The 27,088-nt window shown below is 36.7% G+C and overlaps 1 pseudogene; it reads left to right on the top strand.

Moving 5' to 3' along the window:
- Positions 1 to 7,586: 7,586 nt before the first annotated feature.
- On the top strand, positions 7,587 to 7,683 carry LOC122115610 (annotated as a pseudogene).
- Positions 7,684 to 27,088: the final 19,405 nt, after the last annotated feature.

The raw sequence follows: 27,088 nt of genomic DNA, 5'->3' as shown, positions 1-27,088 counted from the left end.
AATTTTTAATATTAGAAAACCTTCAAGTGAACTTTCCCCCAGAAGTTGAGAATATTACATAGGTAGGGACCAGAGATAGTAAGAAAGTCAAGCAACATGGTGGAATGAATCAGGGAAGCCTGCAGGTGCATCTGAAAATGTTCATAACCCGTGTCAAATGTTAAAACATCTTTGAAAATAGTACATAAACAGTCTGAGCAGTCAGTCTAGTGCATAAGATTATAGGAGAAGTTCAGATTTGCTAATTTGTTTCTAGATAAAATAAAACAAACTATGTCAGGGCAATGTGATACAAGCCTGGAATTCTAGCACTCATACAGGAGATTAGAGAGTAGAATTACATAACGATATCTTCCCTGGACCAGGTAGAATAATTTTTTCTCAGTAAAATAAACCATCAACAAAAACCAATACACAGTTGGAAGTTTGGCCTAATTTTGTCATTATGTTTTGTAAAGTCAAGTTTCCTATTGAATGCAACTCATACATATCCTCACTTGTTTTTTAAATGCTCTCACCATTACAGAACATTCCTAGATGCAAAATAGCTCATGATTCCCATCCAAAAACTTGCAGAAGTAAGTAAGCCTCATTCTGTTAGATTCCAAATAAATGTTGAAGGATTACAAAAGCTTAAGTCTGGAGAAATAGCAAAGTTCGTCTAATGTAGGACTTTGTAGACCTTGTTAAATTAGAATTTAAATTTAAAATATATTTTTTGGTTTTGTTTGTAATTTCATATTCTATAGGATACTACAAAATTCTTTTTAAGTAGAGGGATTATTTGAAAAATTCACAAAAGATTCTGGCATTCTATTTGCCTAGATATTATTTCAAGAGAGTTATAATTAGAACATAGTTAATAGATAATTCACACAGTTCATGTATACCATGTTAATATGAATGATCTAGACAGAGTTGCCAAGAAATGGATGATATTAATTTATACATTTAGAAAAACCAATTTTTTAAGGGTTTGGTTTAATATGGTATGAAGAGAGTAATTGTGTGACATCTGCTTTCTTCTACCTATATGTACTACAGGAAGCCATTTCCTTATTTACGTGCCTCTGTATACATGGAGAAAAATGCTAGGTTTGGGGTTTGTTTTCAATTTTGTTTTTGTTTTATTGGTTCGTCCTAGAGCTTGAACTCTTGGCCTGGATAGGGTCTCTGAGCCTGTTTATGCTCAAGGCTCATGCCCTACCACTTCAACCTCAGTGCCACTTGATTCTGGCTTTTGTGGAGAAGTTTTTTGGAGATAAGATTCTAAGAAACCTTCCTGCCTGGGTGAGCTTTGAATCATAATTTTCCTATCTTAGCATAGTGAATATCTATGATAATTTAAAAGTATAAATATAAATAATATTTGCAAGTGTTCTCATCTCAAGAATACCAGTGGAGGAAAAATAATGCAGCTCAGTTTATGGTGGTGTTCTTTTCAGAACAAGGAAGGTGTCACATTAGCAGAGGTGTAATATTTTTTCAAAATAGAGATAAGGTATTCATGATGTGAATTAAGGAATTTTAAGGTGTCCCTTACAAGTTGGAAACTGTTGGGCTAGTATGACTTTATGGCATAAATCTTGGGATTGATGGTCATAGACATAATAGCTTACTCTTATAAATAATTGCTTACTCTTGAAGAATTAATTATTACACATGCTTCACAGTTTTATCCTCTATCAGAATGTGGCTATTTTTCTATTTACTTCTCAATCTGTAACACCCCATTGGAAACTGCATCTATTGCAGAATTACATAACATGCAAACAGGTACTGTTTTGAATCTCTTAGGTATGTTGAGAATTTAAAAATGAGTAGTTATTAGTCATAGGAATTTTGAAGAACACATATATTCTGTCCTCTTAAAAACTTACTTACTTTTAAAAGTTATGGGTTTCCATAGCATTAAACTGTTTTCTGTTTTAGAATGAGAAAATACTAAATTTATTCTTTTTCGAAAAATTTGGCAAGTATATTGTGAAAATATTGTATAGTTGGATAACATGCAAGTTGATTACCCTCTGATAAAGAAGGGGTAATTAATTCAAATTAGATGCCAAATAGTATTGATTTTTAAAATGTTACTACATAAAGAATATTATTTACTGTGCCAATACAGTGAAATTATATTTTATGCAGCTTATTTTTTCAATTTTATTATCAAAAAGATGTACAGTGGGGTTACAATAATTGTAAGGTATTAAATCATAACTTTTCAAACTTGGTAACATTCCCTCATTTTTCTCACAGTTTCCTTCACCCCTTCACCGCTCACAAGTTGTGAAGTACATTTCCAACATATTGTCTTGTGAGTATTGCTATTGCATTGGTTTGCCTTTTGTCCTTTGTCTCACCATTGTCTCACCATACAGCAGGGATAAACTATAGGGGAACACCCCAAAAGAAAACAGAAATCACATAGTTCATCAAAAACAACAACCACAAATGAAAAAAAAAATCTGGTTCCATATCTTGGAATTCATTTTGCTTAGCATCATCTAATATGGTTATATATACGCATAACAAAGCCACTAGAAAATAATAGCTTCATGGATACTATATCATGAAAACAGCATGTTAACATTTTGATGGTAAAGGTGGAATTAGGATTGGTGAATTTGCGGTTCTGATAAAGGATTTTCAAGGGTTTTGAAGTTATGACAAGTAAAATTTAATTGTTCAAATTTTTTAACAACTTAGCCTATTAAGAAAATTTTAAATTGCCTGAAAGAATAGGCTTTCATGCAAAGAAATCCAAGGAGACTTAGTAGAGAGGGAGCAATGTGGATGAAGATGGCTCTTTTTCACACTAAACAAACAATCCTCAGAAACCTTGCTGTAAATCCTGTAGGTTCCCTTGGAATTGTCCTTACCCAGGAACTATATTCTCACTGTTTGAAACCAGATTGTATTGGAATTTAAATTAAAAGTTCTTAAAAAAATAAGGCATCAAAATTTGTAAATTTACCTTTAATTACCAAACAGTAATTCTCTGAAAAAGATAATTTGAGTCAAAATATTTAGGGAGAAAGTGCCCTCCACAATAAAAGAAGGTGTTGGTATTACACATTTCTGTTTGTAACACTTTCCACAATGTCTTTGGTCGTGAAGCAGTGAAACACAGAAAAAAAATCTGATTGCATACTTCAAACCAATGATTTGACATTTCTAAGTGGCTCACAAAAAATAATATTCTTATTAATATGAGATAGTGAAGACTTCTTTTATTACATATGCCAAAAAGTTCAGAAAAGAATTGAGCAAATGGAAAAAATAAAAAAAAAAAAAAGTTTTCTTAGAAGCCTTAGCTAAGCGTAATGGCTTCAGCAGTGAAGGGAGGCCAAAACTTTTTGATATAAATAGTGTTAGTATTTTTACTCTCTAAAGTGATTTTACAGAGGGCATTTGGCTCACTACAATGCAGAACTGATTGAATGAAGACATGAAAATACATTCCACATCCAAATGAGGCAACTTAAAGAGGTTTAAAAGAGAAATAATGAAGATGTAGCAGTGGTGGAGCCAGTATGGCCTTCAGCTTCACTAGACTTGACACCAAGAACCTGTGATTAATTGGAACTCCGGCAAAAGATAAGAGGACATAGAAGTAGGACATAGAAGCATTGTCCTTTTGTAACAGACACTTTCTTCCAAGGTATGGGTGATTTAACTCTATTCTCCTCCATACAACTTGGTGAACAAATGCAAGACCAAGAGAAAAATAATCTATTGAAATAATTTTGCAGAGAATAACTTCACTGTTCCTGATATGGTATCTAAGGAGAATCTTAAGAGAGAAGATAAAAAGTGCAGTATTTTTTGGTTTCCTCTAAGCATCTTGTTAGCAAATATATCTTTGAGGTTAGACAATTCTGATTGAACCAACAAGTGATGGAGTACTTATTTTTGTGGGCACTTTAGATACAAGAAGTCTTTCAAGGTAAAAGAAAAAATATATAGCCAAATATTTGTGATCACAGCCTCTTGGACTGTTTTCTGGAGACAAAGATTTACTTTAGATTTCTCATTAACATAGATGTTTTTTCATGGCAACCAAATGCAAGAGGGAAGTTTTATGGACTCACTTGGCCAATTAAACAGCATGAAAGAAGAAAATGGCAAATAATATTTAATGAAATTACTTTGACCAATTACTTTGCCAGAAGAAAGAAGAAAAAATATAATTCAAAATCAATTTGACTTAAAAGTATCAAGAAAGAGTAGTGAAGAGAGATTAGAGAAAATATAGAGGATTGTTTTCTCTCCAGTGGAGTAATGGGTTCTTGATCTTGTTTCTTCCATTCTACCTCACAAGCTACCAAGTGTGTCTCAGGACTGGATTATCCAGTTCAGACAGAAAACTCGTAGAAGAAAGATACTTTTTGCAGCAGATATAGGTGATTTATAAACTTAGACAATCTAATTCTGTTCAAAATTCTCCCTATCCCAAACTTCCCTCTTTGAACAGCTTTGTTTGCTTTTCCCAAGACTGCCATTCATTAACTGATTAAAATTTTGAGTGGTCATATTCATACTCTCTAGAGATTGCTGTTTGGTTGTAATTTTTGTGTGTTTTTGTTTCTTGTTGTGTTTTTAACTGAATTTTAAAGGGTTATGCAATTGTGTTACAATTAAATATATCCATCTAATTATCCAATGCTCCTAGATCAGAGTCACTCCTTCCATCATTCTCAACCAACCCTTTCTCCAAGATTTATTTCCAATTTACCACTTAATTCATCATATGTGTACATTCAGTATTCTAACTGTACTTGCCCCTTGTTCATTTTTCATTCATTCTATGTCTTTACTATAATTCCTCTCTGGTTTCAACTTCCTGATAGTCATTCTGTTAAACTGTCTATTAATACTTTGAAAAGTTTATATACATTCCATGGAGTTTCAATCCTGCATATTCTTTAACTGATGCCAGTTTATATTTCCATAATTCATTCATCTGCAGCAACAATTTGCACGACTGGAAATGGGAAGCCCTAAACATGATTTTATTCTCAACTGTTTGGAAGATTAATCTTTAGTCAAAAAGAAAGTTAAAAAATGGCTTAGAATGTATTCCTAACTATGAATTTTTATAAATGGCTTTGTACAATTGTGTGATTCTTTTATTTTACATGGAATAATATTTTCTACTACCTATAAGTTTTGGAAAAAGAAGAAACTTAAAATTTATTCCTAGAGAGGAATATGATAGAAGTAGAAGACAGATTTTATGTTTGTCATATCTCTGATAAGTACCCATATACAAGACTTAAAGTCATATTTCTTACTATGTTAGATAGAGGAAAAACATAAAATAACATATAATAAGGCAACTATTTGTGATTTTTAAAAATGTACCTTATTAAATGATGAAATTTATTAGCTAACGTTTGGGTTTGAAATTTAGGAGGTTGATCTATTTAACACATTTCTGAAAGTCTCTTACTGAAAAACACAAATTGTGGGTGGTATTATTTCTACACTTTAATGAATGGTTGAACATGTTTTGCATTAGTGCTGTGTAAATAATTCAACTCTATTTAACTTGCTCCCTACACTTGAAAAACTAGTAATGTCACTAAGTATCATCAACTTGTCAAATGTTATTTTGGCGAAATTGATTTTAAAAAGTTTATTTGAAAATGAATATACTTTCAGGAGATTAAATGTAGATTATCATTGGTTTGAGAGTGACATTTTTATACCACAGAACCATGTTGTACTGAAGTCCCGGTGTTTTGAAGCACTCCTTAGTGCTTCAAATGTTTTTCTGAATTACATTTGACCGCTAAGTCAATTTTTCGGGCTTTGGTAGACCAGTTATGGATCTGTCCTTCCAGGGACTATTTTTGGCCCACTTATGTTGGAATAAAATCTTTCATTAATCATAGGTGAGGGGAATTAAAAATAAACTTATGACACTTTGTGAACTTGTTCACTCATAAGGGCTGGTCATCTGTAAGTTGAATGTTTGAATTACAGTACTTTCTCTCAAATTTTGTGATCTCATCCTTCATTTTAAGTTGCCTTGCATTTCACAATTTTTTACTGCTAATTCCTGCATCTCAAGGAATTGGGGGCCTGAAATATAGGAAACGTGAAATTGAGATGGGTCTTCAATTTCTTTGTGTTGATATGTTGCATGGGCCTTGGTGAAAAGTCTTGCCCCTGTTATCTGATGATGCAGGTAACTGGGATCTGGGATCCAAGGACCCATGGGTACTGCAGAAAAATAATATTTTTTAGACATCTTAGCAAAACTTGGGAATAATCAGTAGGGATGCTTCAGAAATATGGAGAAAAACAGTTTGGGACAGGTGAGTTAAAACAATAAACAGAGCAGCAGAGTAAAATCCATTACAGATTAGAGGAAAACATTGTTTTTTTACCATGTGGATTCAGAAGGCAAAGAACATTTATAATGTATCACAAGTTTATACTAAAAACATTGTATTGATACTTTTTATAGCCTAATATATATTTTAAACCTAAATATTTATATTCCAATTCTATTTATTGGAAAAAAATAAATATCAATTTATTTGTCAAATTATCAACTAATTCTAGTAAGTTTCATTGTGTGAAATATAAAATCAGCACATATAAATATAAAATGTATGACTATATATAATTAAAAGGCACACATTTTGTATTTTTCTGTTGTAGTTACTGTATCAAAGGCAACTCTGTTTTAAAGTATTATTCCATTATCTCTAACTCAGTGTTTGATAGAGTTAGACCTAAAGTTTTACCATTTGTAGATTTACAGCATGGAGGCAAGAGGAAACTCTGTGATTAAAACATGATCAATTTAATGCCTAATAACGAGGAGAAACATATGCACTTCTCCTGCAACTCTGAAAATATTTGGTGATAAGGCAGTAGTGTAAGTTCCTGCCTGGTTGGATCGTCGACAGGCCAGAACAAAAAGTAATCATGCATACGAACAATTTTTCCACCTTCTTGGCTTTAGCTACTTTTGAAATGGAAGGTATAATAAACAATTATATTTTGATAAAATACCTTCTAATCTGAACAGTTCTATTTGTACTGTTCATCTCTCTATGATCCCTTGTAACCAAGATTAGTTTTGTTCTAGTAAGAAAATCTTTGCTGTCAGGGTAAGATATTCTAGTTGGTCTGTTCGCACATGGAAGACGGGTAAAGGCTCAGGTAGACATTTGTTCCAGTAACACCTCATTTGGGAAATTGCCAGCTGAAGAAGTTTAGAAGTAGCTCTTAAGCAATGCTTACTTTGAATCCATTAGGTCCACAAAGCTAATTCAGTCGGATAAATAAGTACTTGAAAAAGCCATCACCTTTGGACCTATCTATAAATAATTGAGAGTACGATCAAATACCAAATAAAAGACTTAATATAGTCATTGACAAAAAAATTTTGCAAATGTGAGCAATCGGCTGATCAATATAACTTTTTTCCACTATTCACAGAATTTTAGGGAAATAAGATCGATACCATTGTTAGGAACAATAAGGTTTCCTTCTTACAAGTAGGCACCCATAGATATAAGCCTGTATAAAGATTGCATCATTAACTACTTAAATTTAGAACATATTACATGCTTCAGCAGTACGTATACTCAAATTACAATACAGAGATTAACATGGCACTTGCACAAGGATAATATGTAAATTTGAGAAGTATTCCATATTTTTCATTCTTCAGATGCAAGAAATGAAAAACAGTTATTAAAAAGTTGATTACAAAATTACAAGTGTAACAATACACGTAATTCATATTATTAAATTTAGTTTGACATCAGTGTATTAAATCTTCACCTCAGAAAGGCGTTTACATAGCATAAACTTTACAAAACTTTTCAAATTAGACAACACTGTCATTTTATCCCAAAGAAAAATAATATTAAGACCTAGAAAAAAAGGAATCAAACTGTTCTATATGGAATGCAATCGGAAAGGACACATTAATGGACCTATATATTATAAAAAAATGTAGAATTCAAAGTATATCTAGGAGAAAATAAATTATGAACATTATGCAAACATAGAATATAGAATATTTTAAAATATACTTTTTCAGACAAGCATCAGAAATATTTTAGTTTCTGTACTACTCATTTCAACAGGTAAATTAAAATTATTTCTGATTAAAAAATCACAAACTCTGAAGAAATTAGTATACATGTATACAAAAACTATTGAATACATTTTTACATCCAAGGCAGGAAATTCACTTGGAAGAATTCCATTGAATCCATGAATTTTTACAGTAAAATATTGCCTATAATCCTAGCTACACAGGTGGCTGAGATCTGAGGATCATGGTTCAAAGCCAGCCTGGGAAGGAAAGTCTGTGGTACTCTTATCTCAAATAAACCTCTAGAAAACTGGAAGTGGAGCTGTGTCTTAAGTGGTACAGCGCTCACCTTGAGCTGAAGAGCACAGGGATAGCTCCCATGCCCAGAGCTCAAGCCCCATGACCGACCAAAAAAAAAAGATATTGCTCTTATTTGGATTGTGAAAATGTTTTGTAGGGACACAAAAGATGGAGTTGCATTTTTGAAATTTAAGAAACTTAACCCGACCATTAGGACTTTGGTGAACAATTTGTACAGCCTTTCACAACTTCATAGAGGTAGTGATACATATCCTTTTGGCAATATCAAATAAAGTTTCTTCTATATTGTTCTTCAGGCCTGGTTTTACATAAAGGTTCAACATAAGGCTATCCAGCATATCTTTACTATCTCAATTCTCGAAAGAAAGATGTAAGGGTGTCAAAAGTCCTTTAGTTTGGGGAAGTGGAACTGTGCAGGAATTGCAATCCTAATATCAGATAAAATAGACTTCAAATTAAAATTAGTAAGAAGTAATAAAGAAGGTCGCTACATATTAATAATTAAGGGATCTCTCCTCCATGAGAATATTACAATTGTAAATACCTATTAAACAAACAACAGAGCACCCAAATTTATCCAAGAAACACTACTTTCCCTCAAATCCCACATAGATCCAAAGACATTAATTGTTGGGGACTTTAACACACCACTTTCCCCACTAGATAGATCAACTGGAGAAATCGCATATCTAAACAACCGTATAGATCAACTAGATTTAACAGACATCTACTGAATATTTCATCCAGCAGCATAAGAATACACGTTTTTCTCAGCAACACATGGAACATTTTCCAAAGTAGTCCACATTTTAGGCCACAAAGCAAACTTGTCCAAATTCAAAAACATTGAACTTATACATTGCATTCTCTCAGACCACAAGGGAATAAAATTAGAACTCATGACCAAAAGCCACCAAAGAAAGTCCAGTAACACATGGAGGCTGAACAACACACTGCTGAATCACGAGTGGGTCATGGAAGAGATTAGAAAGAAAATTCAAATGTTCATGATATTCAACAAAAATGAACACACAAATTACCAGCTCCTCTGGAACACAACAAAGACAGTACTCGGGGGCAAGTTTATAGCTCTGAGTTCCTACACCAACAAATTGGAGAGATCTGAAACCAACAGTTTAATACGACATCTGAGCCTCCTTGAATAAGAGCAGCAATATAAACCCCAATGCAGTAGAAGGAAAGAAATAATTAAAATAAAATCAGAATTAAATGAATTAGAATCCACAAAAAATCATAGAAAGAATTAACAAAACAAAGAGTTGGTTCTTTGAAAAAATTAACAAAATTGACAGACCCTTAGCAAACCTTATCAGAAAAAGAAGAGAACAACCCAAATAAATAAACTCAGAGTTTAGAATAGAAACATCACCAGAGAAACAACCAAGATTCAGAGCATTATAAGGGAATACTTCTCAAAACTTAATACTAATAAATTTTAGAACTTGGCAGAAATGGACCTTTTCCTAGCAAATATTGACATGCCAAAACTTAACCAAGATGAGTTAAATCATTTTAACAGCCCCATATCAAGTATTGAAGTAGAAACAGCAATTAGAGTCCTCCCATCTAAGAAAAGCCCAGGACCAGATGGTTTTCCAGCAGAATTCTACAAGGCTTTCAAAGCAGAGCTCACACAAATACTCCTCCAACTCTTCAATGAAATTGAAAAAGAAAGTTCTCTACCTAACTCTTTCTATGAAGCCATCATTACCTGTCTGGTCTTCGTCCGTCCCAGGAATGATGGATGGAGGCCAAGGAAAGGTAATGCGGCCACTCGCCTGTTACCCAGCCTCCCTTAGCTTGTGAGATAATCAGACCCAGCGGTTAGTCAAGTCAAGCAGGAAAGCTCATTTATTAACACAGAGCAGGCCCTTTTTAAAGCAAAAAAAAGCAGCTGGTGACGTGGCAGTGGAGGAGAAGGAACCAATCACTGTCAAGGTCACACTCTATCATGCACCTAAGCTTCCAGAGGCTGGTTACACACTGAACGTAAACCAAATTGAGCTCTGCCCACTCAACTCCCTCTCAGTGTCATATTTGGTGCCCAAGTGCTCTACAGATTCCCCCTTTTTTGTTGTAATGGCAGACCCACCTCCCAATTTGTTATCCTTTTCCCTCCTCTGTAAAGGTTATTTTAACCGGATTACATTGGTAAGAATAGCATTGGCCACACTGGGGGTTCGAGCCAAGTCTGGGGGGCCTGATTCGCCAGACAAGGATAGGGAGGGTCCTCGTGCATGATCCAAGAGCCTGTCCCAGTTACCTCACATCCCCACCTAGCACAGTAATAAACATCAGTCCCACCACAGTTAGAAATATCCAAAGCAGTTCAATTAGTTCCTGGGCATATATAAAAGTCAGTATCTTTTAAGGTCGTTCTCTTAGAACATGGGAGCAGCCTGGATATTGGGAGTTCTACACATGCAGCACGGTGCATCCTCGTGGGCCCCCATACTCAGGCAATTCTACTATAGACCAGAAAAACATGGAAAATAAAAAACAAACTGCAGATGTAGCAAAGTAATCCTGGGCACCTGGTGTCTTTTAAGTAAGCCAGTTCCTTGTACGTGCCTTTAAGAGAGCACAGGGTTCAAGAGGACCTTTGAGCTTTACTCTCAGCTCCCAATGGCCCCAACTTCTCCCCCTTCTTTGTTTAAAGAAGTGAACCCGCCTCTCTTAGGTTGGTGGATTGCCTTGTCTGCCTTACCCATCATCAGGACCTTCTTCAGAGCGAAGCTGAAGGCCCTGTCTTTGGTTGGTCAGACTGACACCCCCTCTTACCCATCTCTGTCTGTGATTCCTCTCAAGGGAAATTCATTCCCTTGGAGCTTGATCTTATGTAACTGGCTGGCTAAGCTCATAAGAGTTTTGCAGTGCACGTATAATGCAAGGAAGGCATAGAAAAACCATCAGCAAAAGCATTACCAGGACAAGCAAAGTCATTAGCAGTCCTTTAACATTAGTCAAGAACGGGATAGCAGTCTTTGCTACTTCAGAGTACAGAGGTGGGGCTTGTTCTAATCCAGCTATTTGCCTGTGGGGTTGAAAAAGATCTAAACTGAAAGCATAACAAAAGGTGATTGTTTAATAATAAGTTAGCAATAATGCCATTATACAAGCAATTAGTAAAAGGACAATTAAAGCAGGTAACATTAAAATAATTAGCTCCTACAGAAATATTAAACGGTCCAAACATAATGACATAGGGTGTGATCAAAATGAAGGTCAGGCCACCAGGTCGAAGGGACAGCTTTTCTTGTGGTGCTACTGATGATTTCTACATTGCCAGGGCTGATCACTGCCCAAGTCACCCTTGAGGTTGATGCAGATTCTGTAAGGCCATTGCCAGGACTGGGAGGGTCAGGACAACCAACAGCTGGAGTATTGCTATCTGCAATTGTTAGAAAACAAAAGAGCTTCTCAAGGGCTGGTTTCCCTTGGGGATGGTTAATGGTTATCTTTCTGGCTTTCCTCTTTTAAACACAAGCCTCGGCCACCATAGCCGTTTTTCTTTTCTTGTTGGTTAGTTTATCCTTGGACATCCTCCTGCATAGAGGAAATGGGTAAAAACTTAAGGCTCCTGGCAGGTATCCAAATGGGCGCTGTCTCCCCTATTGGAAAAAACGCATCCAAATCCCCTGCCCATAATAACTAGGGGGTCAGGTCCTCTCCATTGTTGTGTCAGGGGGTCCTTTCACCTGACTTTTACTTGGGGTTTAGAGTTTAGTTGTCCTCAGTGCTTCTAAAATCTGGATTCAGTTGCCCTTTTTGAAAAATTTAAAATATTAATGATAAACAAAGCTATGGAACTGCAAAAATATTGCCTGATGGCTTTCTGTAATTGTAATAACTTCTTGGGGCATCCTGTCTTTTAGTAGGGCAAATAAGGGCACAAGACTATCTTTAAAGACAGAAACCCATGGCAACATCCCATTGATTTCCCCTAAAAGACTCTGAAGTTGGATTAAGGTTAGAGAGGCTGGAATATCCAGCAAAGGCTTAAGAGGGCTGGCCTGAGTCAAGGTAAGGTGGGACCTGAGCATTTTAAAAGGAGGTAGATTTTGAATTTTATTGAGGGCTATGGTAAAATCCCCCTTTTTCAATATGGCAAGAACCTGGGCCAGAAGACACTCAAGTTGTCTGGGGTCTTGTTGCACCAGTATTATGTTATCCTTGTAGGCATAAGCAATGGAGGTATCTAAACCCAGCACAGGCCCTAAAAGTGTAGCCAAGTATTGTTGGCAAAAGGCGGGGCTATTGGCCATTCCCTGTGGCAACAAAATCCGTTCAAACCTATGATCAGGCTGGGAAAATTAATAGAAGGCATGGAGAAAGAAAACTTCTCACAGTCACCTGGATGCATGTTTCAGTGTGTTCTCCATCAAATTTGACCCATTCTTTTTCCTTCTCAATTCCCAAGTCCTACTTTACTCCTTTTACTCCTGATGTTGCCTCCTCCTCCTTCTTCTGTGAGATAGCATTACACATACTAAGGGTTTCACTTACCCTGAGAGACCATTTAGCCTCAGCTGGTATCTTTTCCTTTCAAGACCCATCTTGGGAGCCACATGTCCGGTCTTCGTCCATCCCACAAAAGATGGACAGGGTCCGAGGAAAGATAACGTGGATGTTCGCACCTTCCTCAGCCTCCCTTAGCCTGGGAGACAATCAGACCCAGCGGGGAGCCAAGTCAAGCTGGAAAACTCATTTATTAACACAGAGAAAACCCTTTTTAAAGCAAAAAAAAATAGCAGGCAGTGGCATGGCAGTGGAGGAGAAGGAACCAATCACTGTCAAGGTCACACCCTATCATACACCTAAGCTTCCTCGGGCTGGTTATGCACTGAAAGTAAAGCAAATTGGGCTCTGCCCACTCAACTGACTGTCAGTGCCATCTTTGCTGCCCATGTGCTTTACAATAACCCTCATCCCAAAACCAGGCAGGGACTCATCAAAGAAAGAGTACTGTAGATCCATTTCTGTTTTTGTTTTTTTTTGTAGACCCATTTCTTTGGTGAATATTTATGTAAAATTTCTCAACAAAATTTTGGCCAATCGATTTCAACAATTCATCCAAAAAATCATACACCACGATCAAACAGGATTCATTTCAGGGATGCAAAGCTGGTTCAATATACAAAAATCAATTAATATAATTTATCACATCAACAGGAGCAAGGATAAGAACCACATGGGTATTTCAATAGGTGCAGAAAAAGCATTGGACAAGATCAAGCTCCCTTTTATGATTAAGGTTCTTAGAAAATTAGGAATCCATGGAACATTCCAAAATACAATAAAGGCTGTATAAGACAAACCTGCAGCAAGCATTATACTTAATGGTGAAAAACTAAAGTAATTTCCTCTTAATACAGGAAGGGGACAAGGTTGTCCATTGTCTCCAGTGCTCTTCAATCTAGTATTGAATGCTTAGCTACAGCAATAAGACAAGATGCAAACATAAAGTGGATTGAGATAGGGAAAGAAGAAGTAAAACTCCCCTCTTTGCAGATGACATGATCTTGTACTTAAAGAATCCCACAAACTCCACTCCCAAATTACTCAAGCTGATTCAAAACTTTGGCAAAGTAGCAGGGTATAAAATTAACCCTCAGGAATGGATGGCTTTTCTATAGGACAACAATGAGAAAAGTGTGGCTGAAATTAGGGAAACAACTCCATTCCTAATAGTCCCACAAAAATAAAATACCGACAGAGAGTTAGGCCAGAGAGGGCAGCTGCCGCAGTGGCAGCAGCCGTGGTGGCGGCAGTTTCCGCCGCCATACCAGAATCAAAAAGAGTCCGGGACGAAGGAGCCAGACGTGGCGGGCGAGCGGTTCTACTCAACACCAGCAAGAGCTGACAAGAAGCAGACATCTTCATCCTGCAATTCGCAGACCAGGGATGACCCAGGAACCAAGACTCGACATGAGTAGAAGCCTGACGTCCTCACTCCTTCTCAGGGAGTAGAGGAGGGAAGAACACCCCTCCCCCCCCAGTACCGAAGATCTCCATCTTGGATACCGACAAAGCTCAGCAGAGCGGCTAGCTCCAACTCAGGCTCTGGAATAAATATAGAGTCATCTAGCTCACAAGAGCCTAATCTGACCTGCCAGACTCAGCTCCACCCAGGGAAAAGTCACCTAGCTCGGGCGCCAGCCCCAGGAGTGGCTTTATTCACAGGGTAATCAGAGCCAGAGGTTGCCCCTCCCTTTAGCAGCATCGACAATCAACTGAAATTCAGTAAGCAGAAACCCTGAGAGTGACTCCAGGCTGGGCTCTGTGAGTTTCTCACATACCAGCCCCTGGGAAAAGCTACTCTTTGCTGAAATGCCTCAACTGTACCCAGAACCTAGCCTCATCACAGCATCTCCAAACTCGAGGAAAAAGCCATTTCCTCTGATTGAACTAAACTGGGAGGAGGATCGCAGAGCATTTTTCTGCCTGTTCAAAGAAACTGACTTAAGTAACCAACCAAGCCACAGGAACACAAGCAGACCAGAGACTCCAACAAGAGTTTGGTTACAGACACAAGGTAGACACAGGATTTTTCCCACCTGTCCCAAAAAAATCAAAGAATTTTTTTTTGTACCTTTTATAAAAATTTTTTTTCTAAAAATTTTTTTTAATCTTTAATTTTTACCTTTTTTTAAAAAAGTTATTTTCTAGTAATTTTTTTTCCTCTTACAATTTGATTTTAGGGGTATAAGTGTTTGTGCGTTTTTCTTCCTTTTTTTGTTTTTTGTTTTGTTTTGTTTTTTGTTTAGCTCTACTGAACTTCTGATCTTTTTTCTTTCTTTCTTATCCTTTTCACCTGTTCTTCTCTTTCATTCTTTATGTGACTTAATTGCTGCTCTGCACATCCTCAGATACAGCCATAGTCGATTATTAGACCTTATCCCCCATTGTGTACACACTTAATCCACAAATTTATTATTCAATTCAAAACCTCTTAGACTTAAATTCCTTAATAGCAGCACTACCTCTTTATACCTATATAATATTTCAACCAATTTTATTTTTAAATTTTTCACATCTCGTTTATACCCCTCCCCTTCTCTCATTATATTCATGTTCTTCTCTGAATAGTTTGTTTTCAATTTGTATAATATTTTTCATTTTTACCTTTCTATTTTTTCTGAAATCTATTTGTTCCCATTCTCTTTCTTCTTTTTTTTCTCTCTCTCTACTTTCATCCTATCCAACCTATTTCCTGCTTTGAGATTAGGACTTAGTTAACACTCCCTGTGCCTTCCCACATCACTCTATTCCTATTTTTTACCCACATCTCTTCTTAAACCAAATAATTTCTGGTTTACCAAATTCTTCTTTGCAGTTCGTAGCCCATTAATATATAGTTGTTTGATGATGAATAGATGTATCTGTTGAACTAGATTGTACCTTCAGACTATTGACTGTACAAATACAGACTTTGGTTGATGCTTGCCTTAAGATAGTGTTTTAGAACAAAACTGGTGTTAATTTCATCCTAAATGGGCAGAGTAAGCAGGAAAAACACAAGAAAAATGACAAGTCCGGGTATCTCAATTCCCACTCATGATAACCAGGGGACAGAACAGATAATGAATAATCCAAAGGAGAGTTCCCAAATAGCTCTACAAACACTGCTGGCAAACATGATAAATGAAAAGATTGAAAACATACAAAGGACTATGTATGAGCGTGATAGGGAGAGAGAGGAGGCAATCCAAAGTTTATACAGGAATTTCATAAGCGTGAGGAAGCTACTCAAAAACTTATACAGAATTTGCATGAGCAGCTTAAGAATACTCAAAGAGAAAAGCAGGAATGGCATGAGCAGGCTGAGAACACTCAAAGAGAACTACAGGAATCGCACAAACGAGAGGAAGCTAATCAAAGAGTAATACAGGAATTGAGAGATCAGGATGAAAATAAAAAAAGATCACTAAAGGCATTCATGGAATCCATTAACAAAGAGCAGAAGGAAGTCAGGGAGACCACAAAGAGAATGCTGAATGGAAACCAACAGAAGGAATGGGAGTCCAAGGAAACCATAAACAATCAACTAAGTAATTTGAGAATACACACTGAAGACCAAATTAAGGAAGTAAAGAAGTTCATACCAAATCTAAAACAAAGCTTCAACAAAGAATTTGAAGCCAACAAAGCTGACTAACTAGAAGGAAAAGCAATAAAAAAAAAAGTAGAAAGTCTTGACAGCAAGTTAGACCATGAAGAAGATCGAATCTCAGGGATTGAAGACAGCCTAGACTTTATAGACAAAGTACATACAACCATCCAAGACAAGTCCAAGAAATATGATAGATCTATCCAACATTTGGAAGACACCATCAGAAGGTCTAGGGTGTAGAGGAGGGTGTAGAGGAGCACCTAGAAACAAAAGTTAATGGTCTAGGAAATTTGTTTAACAGGATTCTAGCAGAGAACTTCCCAAACATGCAAAAAGACAGGCCTATTAAAATACAAGAAGCTTTTAGAACTCCAAATAGACCAGACTAGAATAGGACATCCCACCGTCATGTTATAATCCACACAGGATCAACTCAGACCAAGGAAAAGATCCTTAAAGCTGTCAAGGAGAAAAGATTAATCACCTATAAAGGGAAACCAATTAGAATCACCTCAGATTTCTCAGCAGAGACAATCAAAGCAAGAAGAGCCTGGAATGATGTATGCCATGCCCTAAAAACAAACAACTATCAACCAAGAATACTGTACCCAGCTAAACTCTCCTTCATAACTGAAGGCCAAATAAAAACCTTCCATAGCAAAGAATTGATACAATACATCTCCACCAAAACAATCCTACAAATATGCTTAAAGACGTCCTACACACAGAAAACCAACAAGACCACAATAAAGGACAAGAAACTGCACCCAAACTGAGAATCCAAGAACCATAGGAAGAACCCAGTTTTCACAGCCCCCAAGAAGGTGGATAACATGGCAGGAAATCCCAAATACCTCTCAGTCCTATATCTTTACATTAAAGGAATTAACTCTCCAATTAAGGGACATAGACTGTCGAGTTGGATTAAAAATCAAGATCCTTCTATCTGCTGCCTTAAGGAGTCACATCTTGCCCGTAAAAACAAACACATTTTCAATGTTAAAGGCTGGAACAAAATCTACCAAGAAAATGGCCCCATAAACAGGCGGGAGTTGGAATCCTCACATCAGATAAAATAGACTTCCAATTAAAATTTGTGAGAAGATATAAAGAAGGTCGCTACATACTAATTAAGGGATCCCCCATTCAGGAGGATATTACAATTCTAAATATCTATTTGCCAAACAACAGAGCACCCAAATTTATCCAAGAAACACTACTTTCCCTCAAATCCCACATAGATCCACAGACATTAATTGTTGAGGATTTTAACACACTACTCTCCCCACTAGAGAGATCAACTCAGCACAAACGCAATAGAGAAACCGCAGATATAAACAATTGCATAGATAAACAAGTTTTAACAGACATCTACCGAACATTTCACCCAGCAGCATCAGAATACACGTTTTTCTCAGGAGCACATGGAACAATTTCTAAAATACCACATATTAGGCCACAAAGCAAACCTGTCCAAATTCAGAAACATTGAAGTTATACCTTGCATTCTGTCAGACTCCAAGGGAATAAAATTAGAACTCAACACCAAAAGCCACCAAAGAAAGTACGGTAACACATGGAGGCTGAACAGCACACTGCTGAATCACGAGTGGGTATAGGAAGAGAGTAGAAAGAAATTCAAATGTTCATGCTATTCAATAAAAATGAGCACACAAATTACCAGCTTCTCTGTGACACAGGAAAGGCAGTACTCAGAGGCAAGTTTATATCTCTGAGTTCCTACACCAACAAATTGGAGAGATCTGAAACGAACAATTTAATGGCACATCTGAACCTCCTTGAAAAAAAGCAGCAAGATAAACTCCAATCCAGTAGATGGAAAGAAATAATTAAAATTAAATCAGAATTAAATGAATTGGAATCCAAAAAAACTATAGAAAGCATCAACAAAACAAAGAGTTGGTTCTTCGAAAAAATTAGCAAAATTGTCAGACCCTTAGCAAATCTTATCAGAAAAAGAAGAGAACACACCCAAATAAATAAACTCAGAGAGGAGAATAGAAACATCACCAGAGAAACAACCAAGATTCAAAATATTTTAAGGGAATACTTCTCAAACTTTATGCTAATAAGTTTGAGTACTTGGCAGAAATGGACCTTTTCCTAGCAAATATTGACGTGCTGAAACTAAACCAAGATGAGTTAAATAATCTTAACAGGTCCATATCAAGCATTGAAATAGAAACAGCAATAAGAGACCTCCCAGCTAAGAAAAGTCCAGGACCAGATGATTTTACAGCGGAATTCTACAAGGACTTCAAAGCTGAGCTCTCAAAAATACTCCTCCAACTCTTCAATGAAATTGAAAGAGAAAGTTCCCTATGGAACACATTCTATGAAGCCATCATAACCCTCATCCCAAAACCAGGCAGGGACTCATCAAAGAAAGAGAACTATAGACCCATTCCTTTGATGAACATTGATGCAAAACTTCTCAACAAAATTTTAGCCAATAGACTTCAACAATTCCTCCAAAAATGATACACATTGATCAAACAGGATTCATTTCAGGGATGTCAAGCTGGTTCAATATACGGAAATCAATTAATATTATTCATCATATCAATAGGAACAAGAATAAGAACCACATGGTTATCTCAATAGATGCAGAAAAATCATTAGAATAGATCCAACACCCCTTCATGATGAAGGTTTTGGAAAAATTAGGAATGCATGGAACATTCCTCAATACAATAAAGTCTGTATATGACAAACCTACAGCCAGCATTATACTTAATTTTGAAAAATTAAAGCCATTTCCTCTTAACTCAGGAACAAGACCAGGATGTGCACTCTCTCCACTTCTCTTCAACCTAGTGTTAGAATGCCTAGCTACAGCAATAAAACAAGATGCAGACATAAAGGGGATCCAAATAAGGGAAGAAGAAATAAAACTCTCCTTCTTTGCAGATCACATGATCTTGTACTTAAAGAATCCCAAGACTCCACTCCCAAATTACTCAAGCTGATTCAAAACTTTGGCAAAGTAGCAGGGTATAAAATTAACCCTCAAAAAGCAATGGCTTTTCTGTATGCCAACAATGAGAAAAGTCGGGCTGAAATTAAGAAATCAACTCCATTTGTAATAATAGCACCAAAAATAAAATACCTACGAATTAACTTAACCAAAGAAGTGAAGGACCTCTATGATGGAAACTTTAAAAACTTGAAAAAGGAAATCACAATAGAACTTAGAAAATGGGAAAAACTCCCATGCTCCTAGATTGGAAAGATTAACATCGTGAAAATGGCAATACTTTCCAAGGCTACCTACAAATTCAATGTGATACCTATCAGAATTCCAACCTCATTCTTCAAGGAAATAGAAGAGACAATCCAAAATTCATATGGAACCATAAATGAGCCCTAATAGAAAAAGCGTTTCACAATGGAAAGAACACTGCTGGAGGAATATCAATATTAAATTTCAAACTCTACTATAAAGCCATAGTAATCAAAACAGATTGGTACTAACATAAGGACAGACCTTAGGACCAATGGAATAGAATAAAAAACCTACAAATGAACCTACACACATATAGCTATCTTATCTTTGATAAGGGAGCTAAAAAATAGAATGGAAGAAAGACAGCTTCTTCAGTAAATGGTGCTGCCAAAATTGGTTAAATACTTGTAGAAAATTAAGGCTAGATCCTTATATATCACCTTGCACCAGAATCATCTGCAAATGTAGCAAAGACCTCGGAGTCAAAGCAGACACTCTCAAAACATTACAGGATGGAATAGGAGAAACCCTAGGTCTCCTTGGAGCAGGCCGAAATTTTCTTAATAGAGACTCGGAAACACAACAAATCAAAGGAAGGTTGGACAAATGTGATTGCATGAAGTTGCAGAGCTTCTGCATGGCAAAGGACATAGCTAGCAAGATCAATTGAAAGCCCACAGATTGGGAGAAGATCTTCACTAGCCATACAACGGACAAGGGTCTCATATCTAAAATATATGTGGAACTCAAAAAATTAAATCCCCCATCCACAAATCCTCAAAGAAACAACTGCCCAATAAATAAGTGGGCTAATAACTTAAAGAGAAACTTCTCTGAAGAAGAAAGAAGGATGGCCAATAGACATATGAAGAAATGCTCAACCTCCCTAGCCATAAAAGAAATGTTAATCAAAACAACATTGAGATAACCACCTCACCCCAGTTAGAATGGCTATAATCAAGAACTCTAACAACAACAGATGCTGGAGGGGATGTGGACAGAAGGGTACCTTACTTCATTGTTGGTGGGAGTGTAAACTTGTTCAATCACTTTGGAAAGTAGTATGGAGGTTCCTCAAAAGACTCCACATAGAGATCCCCTATGACCCAGCAGTCCCAAATATTTTAAGGGAATACTTCTCAAACTTTATGCTAATAATTTTGAGAACTTGTGCTGGTAGCTACCAGCACAACTATGTTTATTGCAGCATTATTTACCATAGCGAAGATCTGGAACCAACCCAGATACCCCTCAGTAGATGAATGGATCAAGAAAATATGGGATATATACACAACGGAATTCTTTGCCTCCATCAGAAAGAATGACATTGCCCCATTTGTTAGGAAATGGAAAGACTTGGAAAAAATTATATTAAGTGAAGTAAGCCAAACCCAAAGAAACAAAGGTCCCATGATTTCCCTTATTTGCCATATATAGTATATGTATGAGTCAAGCAGAAAAGGTCAGATAAGGTGATGTTAGGAAAATGAACAGTAAGAAATGTATTTAAATGTTTTTTCTCTTTCATGCATTTGTTTCTAACGTATTCATAAGATTATTTCTTTGTTGCTTTGTCTGTCCCTCCCCCACAGTATAACCCCTGCTTTAACTATATTTGATGTCTGTATAATTTGTGGAGGGGAAGGGGAAAAACAAGTCGTTTAAATAAGGATATAGGTGGACCTGTTGCAACAATGAGAAGTATTCGTTTTAAAAACTTGAAAAAGGTAATTAAAACAGAACTTAGAAAGTGGCAAAAACTCGCATACACCTGGATTGGAAAGATCAAAAGCCTGAAAATGACAATAATTCCCAAGGCTATCTACAAATTCAATGCAATACCTATCAATGTTCCATCCTCATTCTTCAAGGAAATAGAAGAGGCAATCCAAAAATTCATATGGAACAATAAAAGACCTCGAATAGCTAAAACTGTCCTCAACAGAAAGAACGGTGCTGGAGGAATATCAATACCAATTTTCAAAGACTACGACAAATCAAAACAGATTGGTACTAACACAAGAACAGACCTCAGGGCCAATGGAATATAAATGAAAACCAGAAATGAACCTACAGACCTATAGCCATCTAATGTTCAATAAGGGAGCTAAAAAAATAGAATGGAAGAAAGAAAGCCTCTTCAGTAAATGGTGCTGCCAAAATTGGTTAACTAATTGTGGAAAATTAAGCTAGATCCTTATGTATCACCCTGCACCAGAATCAACTCCAAATGGAGTGATGACCTCGGAGTCAAAGCAGACACTCTGAAAACATTACAGGATGGAATAGGAGAAACCGTAGGTAGCCTTTGGAGCAGGCCGAAATTTTTTTAAGTTGCAGAGCTTCTGCATGGCAAAGGACATAGCTAGCAAGATCAATTGAAAGCCCACAGATTGGGAGAAGATCTTCACTAGCCATACAACAGACAAGAGTCTCATATCTAAAATACACCTGAAACTCAAAAATTAAATCCCCCAACAACAACTCCTCAAAGAAACAACTGCCCAAAAAATAAGTGGGCTAAAGACTTAAAGAGAATCTTCTCTGAAGAAGAAAGAAGGATGGCCAAAAGACACATAAAGAAATGCTCAATCTCCCTCGCCATAAAAGAAATGCAAATCAAAACAACATTGAGATACCACCTCAACCCAGTTAGAATGGCTATAATCAAGAACTCTAATAGCAACAGATGCTGGAGGGGATATGGCCAGAAGGGACCCTTACTACATTGTTGGTGGGAGTGATAATTTGTTCAACCACTTTGGAAAGTAGTATGGAGGTTCCTCAAAAGACTCCACATAGAGCTTCCCTATGTCCCAGCAATCCCACTTTTGGGCATTTACCCAAATGATCAAAAACAAGGCCACACTAAAGCTCCCAGTACAAGTATGTTTATTGCAGCAGCATTTGCCATAGCTAAGATATGGAACCAACCCAGATGCCCCTCTGTAGATGAATGGATCAAGAAAATGTGGTAAATATACACAATGGAATTCTATGCCTCTATCAGAAAGAATGACATTGCCCCATTTGTTAGGAAATGAAAAGAATTGGAAAAATTATATTAAGTGAAGTAAGCCAGGCCTAAAGAAGCTTAGATTCCATGGTTTCCATTATTTGCAATATCTAGTATGTGTCTGAGTCAAGCAGAAAAAGTCAGGTAAGTTGATGTCAGAGAAATGAACCCTATGTTATGTATTCAAATGCTTTTTTCTTTCAGGTGATTGTTTCTAACACATTTATAAGTTTTTTTATTGCTTTTTATGTCCCTCCCCCATGGTATAACCCCTGTTTCACTGTATTTTAGGTTGGTATAATTTGTGGAGGAGAAGCGAAAAAACAAATAGTTTAAGTAGGGATACAGGTGGATCCATTGCAACAATGAGATATACAAGACATTATGTGCAAAAACGAACTTCACCTCTTTGGTCGGGGGGAGGAGGACTGAGAGGGGGTAGGGGAAGGTTGGGAAGGGATGGAAAAGGGAAACAAAGAAGAGGAACAATGCTTGATAAGAAATATATTCATTATCTTGCCCATGTAATTGTAAGTCCTCTGTATGGTATTTTCACAGTAAGAAAAAATTAAAAAATAAAATAAAATAAATAAATGCTTAAAGAACTTAAAAAAAGAAATTGTAACTTCTCTGCAGGTATTTTCACAATAAAAAAATTAGTAATAATATTTTTTAAAAAAAGAAAAAGAAAAACAAGAAAATTATTCCAGGGCTTTGCATTTCTTTTATGGCTAGGGATGTTGAACATTTCTTCATGTGTCTATTGGCCATCCTTCTTTCTTCTTCAGAGAAGTTTCTCTTTAAGTCTTTCGCCCACTTATTTATTGGGCAGTTGTTTCTTTGAGGATTTGTTGTTGGGGGGTTTAATTTTTTGAGTTCCAAGTATATTTTAGATATGAGACCCTTGTCCGTTGTATGGCTAGTAAAGATCTTCTCCCAATCCGTGGGCTTTCTATTGATCTTGCTAGCTATGTCATTTGCCCTGCAGAAGCTCTGCAACTTTATGCAATCCCATTTGTCCAACCTTTCTTTGATTTGTTGTGTTTCCAGGTCTCTATTCAGAAAATTTCGGCCTGAGCCAAGGAGACCTAGGGTTTCTCCTATTCCATCCTGTAATGTTTTCAGAGTGTCTGCTTTGAGTTCAAGGTCTTTGATCCATTTGGAGTTGATTCTGGTGCAGGGTGATATATAAGGATCTAGCTTAAGTTTTCTACATGTAGTTAACAAATTTTGCCAGCACCATTTACTGAAGAGGTTGTCTTTCTTCCATTCTATTGTTTTAGCTCCCTTATCGAAGATTAGATGGCTATAGGTCTGTGGGTTCATTTCTGGGTTTTCAATTCTATTCCATTGGTCCTGAGGTCTGTTCTTATGCCAATACCAAGCTGTTTTGATTACTATGGCTTTATAGTAGAGTTTGAAGTTTGGTATTGATATTCCTCCAGCAGTGTTCTTTCCATTCAGGAGCGTTTTTGCTATTCGGGGTCTTTTATTGTTCCATATGAATTTTTGGATTGCCTCTTCTATTTCCTTGAAGAATGAGGGTGGAATTTTGATAGGTATTGCGTTGAATTTGTAGATAGCCTTGGGAAGTATTGCCATTTTCACGATGTTAATCTTTCCAATCCAGGAGCATGGGAGGTTTTGCCATTTTTTAAGTTCTGTGTTGATTTCCTTTTTCAAGATTTTAAAGTTTTCATCATAGAGGTCCTTCACTTCTTTAGTTAAGTTAATTCCTAGGTATTTTATTTTTTGTGGGGCTATTACAAATGGAGTTGCTTTCCTAATTTCAGCCACACTTTTCTCATTGTTGGCATACAGAAAAGCCATTGATTTTTGGGGGTTAATTTTATAACCTGCTACTTTGCCGAAGTTTTGAATCAGCTTGAGTAATTTGGGAGTGGAGTCTATGGGATTCTTTAAATACAAGATCATGTCATCTGCAAAGAGGGAGAGTTTTATTTCTTCTTTCCCTATTTGGATCCCCTTTATGTCTGCATCTTGTCTTATTGCTGTAGCTAGGCATTCTAATACTAGATTGAAGAGAAGTGGAGAGAGTGGGCATCCTTGTCTTGTTCCTGAGTTAAGAGGAAATGGCTTTAGTTTTTCACCATTGAGTATAATGCTGGCTGTAGGTTTGTCATATACAGCCTTTATCGTATTGAGGAATGTTCCATGGATTCCTAATTTTTCCAAAACCTTCATCATAAAGGGGTGTTGGATCTTGTCGAATGCTTTTTCTGCATCTATTGAGATAACCATGTGGTTCTTATTCTTGCTCCTGTTGATGTGATGAATAATATTAATTGATTTGCGTATATTGAACCAGCTTTGCATCCCTGAAATGAATCCTGTTTGATCGTGGTGTATGATTTTTTGGATGAATTGTTGAAGTCGATTGGCCAAAATTTTGTTGAGAAGTTTTGCATCAATGTTCATCAAAGAAATGGGTCTATAGTTCTCTTTCTTTGATGAGTCCCTGCCTGGTTTTGGGATGAGGGTTATGATGGCTTCATAGAATGTGTTCGGTAGTGAGCTTTCTCTTTCAATTTCATTGAAGAGTTGGAGGAGTATTGGGGTGAGCTCTACTTTGAAGGCCTTGTAAAATTCCGCTGTAAAACCATCTGGTCCTGTACTTTTCTTAGCTGGGAGGTCTCTTATTGCTGTTTCTATTTCAGTGCTTGATATGGGCCTGTTAAGATTATCTAAAATATACTTGGAACTCAAAAAATTAAACCCCCCAACAACAAATCCTCAGAGAAACAACTGCCCAATAAATAAGTGGGCGAAAGACTTAAAGAGAAACTTCTCTGAAGAAGAAAGAAGGATGGCCAATAGACACATGAAGAAATGTTCAACATCCCTAGCCATAAAAGAAATGCAAATCAAAACAACATTGAGATATCACCTCACTCCAGTGAGAACGGCAAAAATCAAGAACTCTAACAACAACAGATGCTGGAGGGGATGTGGACAGAAAGGAACCTTAATTCATTGTTGGTGGGAATGTAAACTTGTTCAACCACTTTGGAAAGCAGTATGGAGGTTCCTCAAAAGACTCCACATAGAGCTCCCCTATGACCCAGCAATCCCACTTTTGGGCATTTACCCTAATGTTTACAAACAAGACCACACTAAAGCTACCAGCACAACTATGTTTATTGCAGCATTATTTACCATAGCTAAGATATGGAACCAACCCAGATGCCCCTCAGTAGATGAATGGATCAAGAAAATGTGGTATATATACACAATGGAATTCTATGCCTCCATCAGAAAGAATGACATTGCCCCATTTGTTAGGAAATGGAAAAACTTGAAAAAAATTATATTAAGTGAAGTAAGCCAGGCCCAAAGAAACGTAGGTCCCATGGTTTCCCTTATTTGTAATATCTAGTATATGTATGAGTCAAGCGGAAAAGGTCAGATAATGTGATGTCAGGAAAATGAACCCTTAGATGTGTATTTTAATGTTTTTTTCTTTCATGCATGTGTTTCTAACACATTTATAAGATTATCTCTTTGTTGCTTTGTATGTCCCTCCCCCACAGTATAACCCTTGCTTTCACTATATTTGATGTCAGTATAACTTGTGGAGGAGATGGGGAAAAACCAGTTGTTTAAGGATACAGGTGGACCTGTTGCAACAATGAGAAGTACAAGTTGTCATGTCCAAAACGAACTTTACAATGTTGGTGGGGGGGGGGGGCTGGGGGAGGGAGGAAGGAGAAGGATTGGGATTAGGGGGGGAGGGGGGAGGCTGGGAAGGGATGTGAAGGATAAACAAAGGAGGAGGCTGCAATGCTTGGTAAGAAATGTACACATTATCCTGCCCATGTAACTGTAACTCCTCTGTACAGTATGTTCACAAATAAAATTAAATTAAATTAAAAAAAAAATAAATAAAATAAAAAAAAAAAAAAAAAAGAAAATTATTCCAGGGCTGAGAAGGTGGCTCAGTGGTAGAGTGCATGTGTTGCATCCATGAGGCCCTGGGTTCAATTCCTCAGCACCACATAAGCAAAAAGAAAAAAGGCAGAAGTGGCACTATGGCTGAAATTGTAGTGTGCTAGCCTTGAGCTGAAGAGCTGAGGGACAGAACCCAGGCCCAGATTTCAGGCCCCAAAACCGGACCCCCTCAAAAAAATATTCCAAGGCTGGTTTGCTCTAAGACTATATTTTTTTTCTTGTCTAGTTTTCATGTTCGTAGAAATTAAAATTCCAAAAATTGAATGGATGTTGGCATTCAGGAATATCTTCATAGACACTAATATTGGAAGCCCTTAAGTGGAATTGCTTTATTTC

Source organism: Dipodomys spectabilis, unplaced genomic scaffold (assembly GCF_019054845.1).
Source record: "Dipodomys spectabilis isolate Male_0828 unplaced genomic scaffold, ASM1905484v1 ptg000121l, whole genome shotgun sequence".
NCBI classification, from domain to species: Eukaryota; Metazoa; Chordata; class Mammalia; order Rodentia; family Heteromyidae; genus Dipodomys; species Dipodomys spectabilis.
Note: the sequence above shows the minus strand (reverse complement) of the source record. Positions and strands in the feature narration are given on the sequence as shown.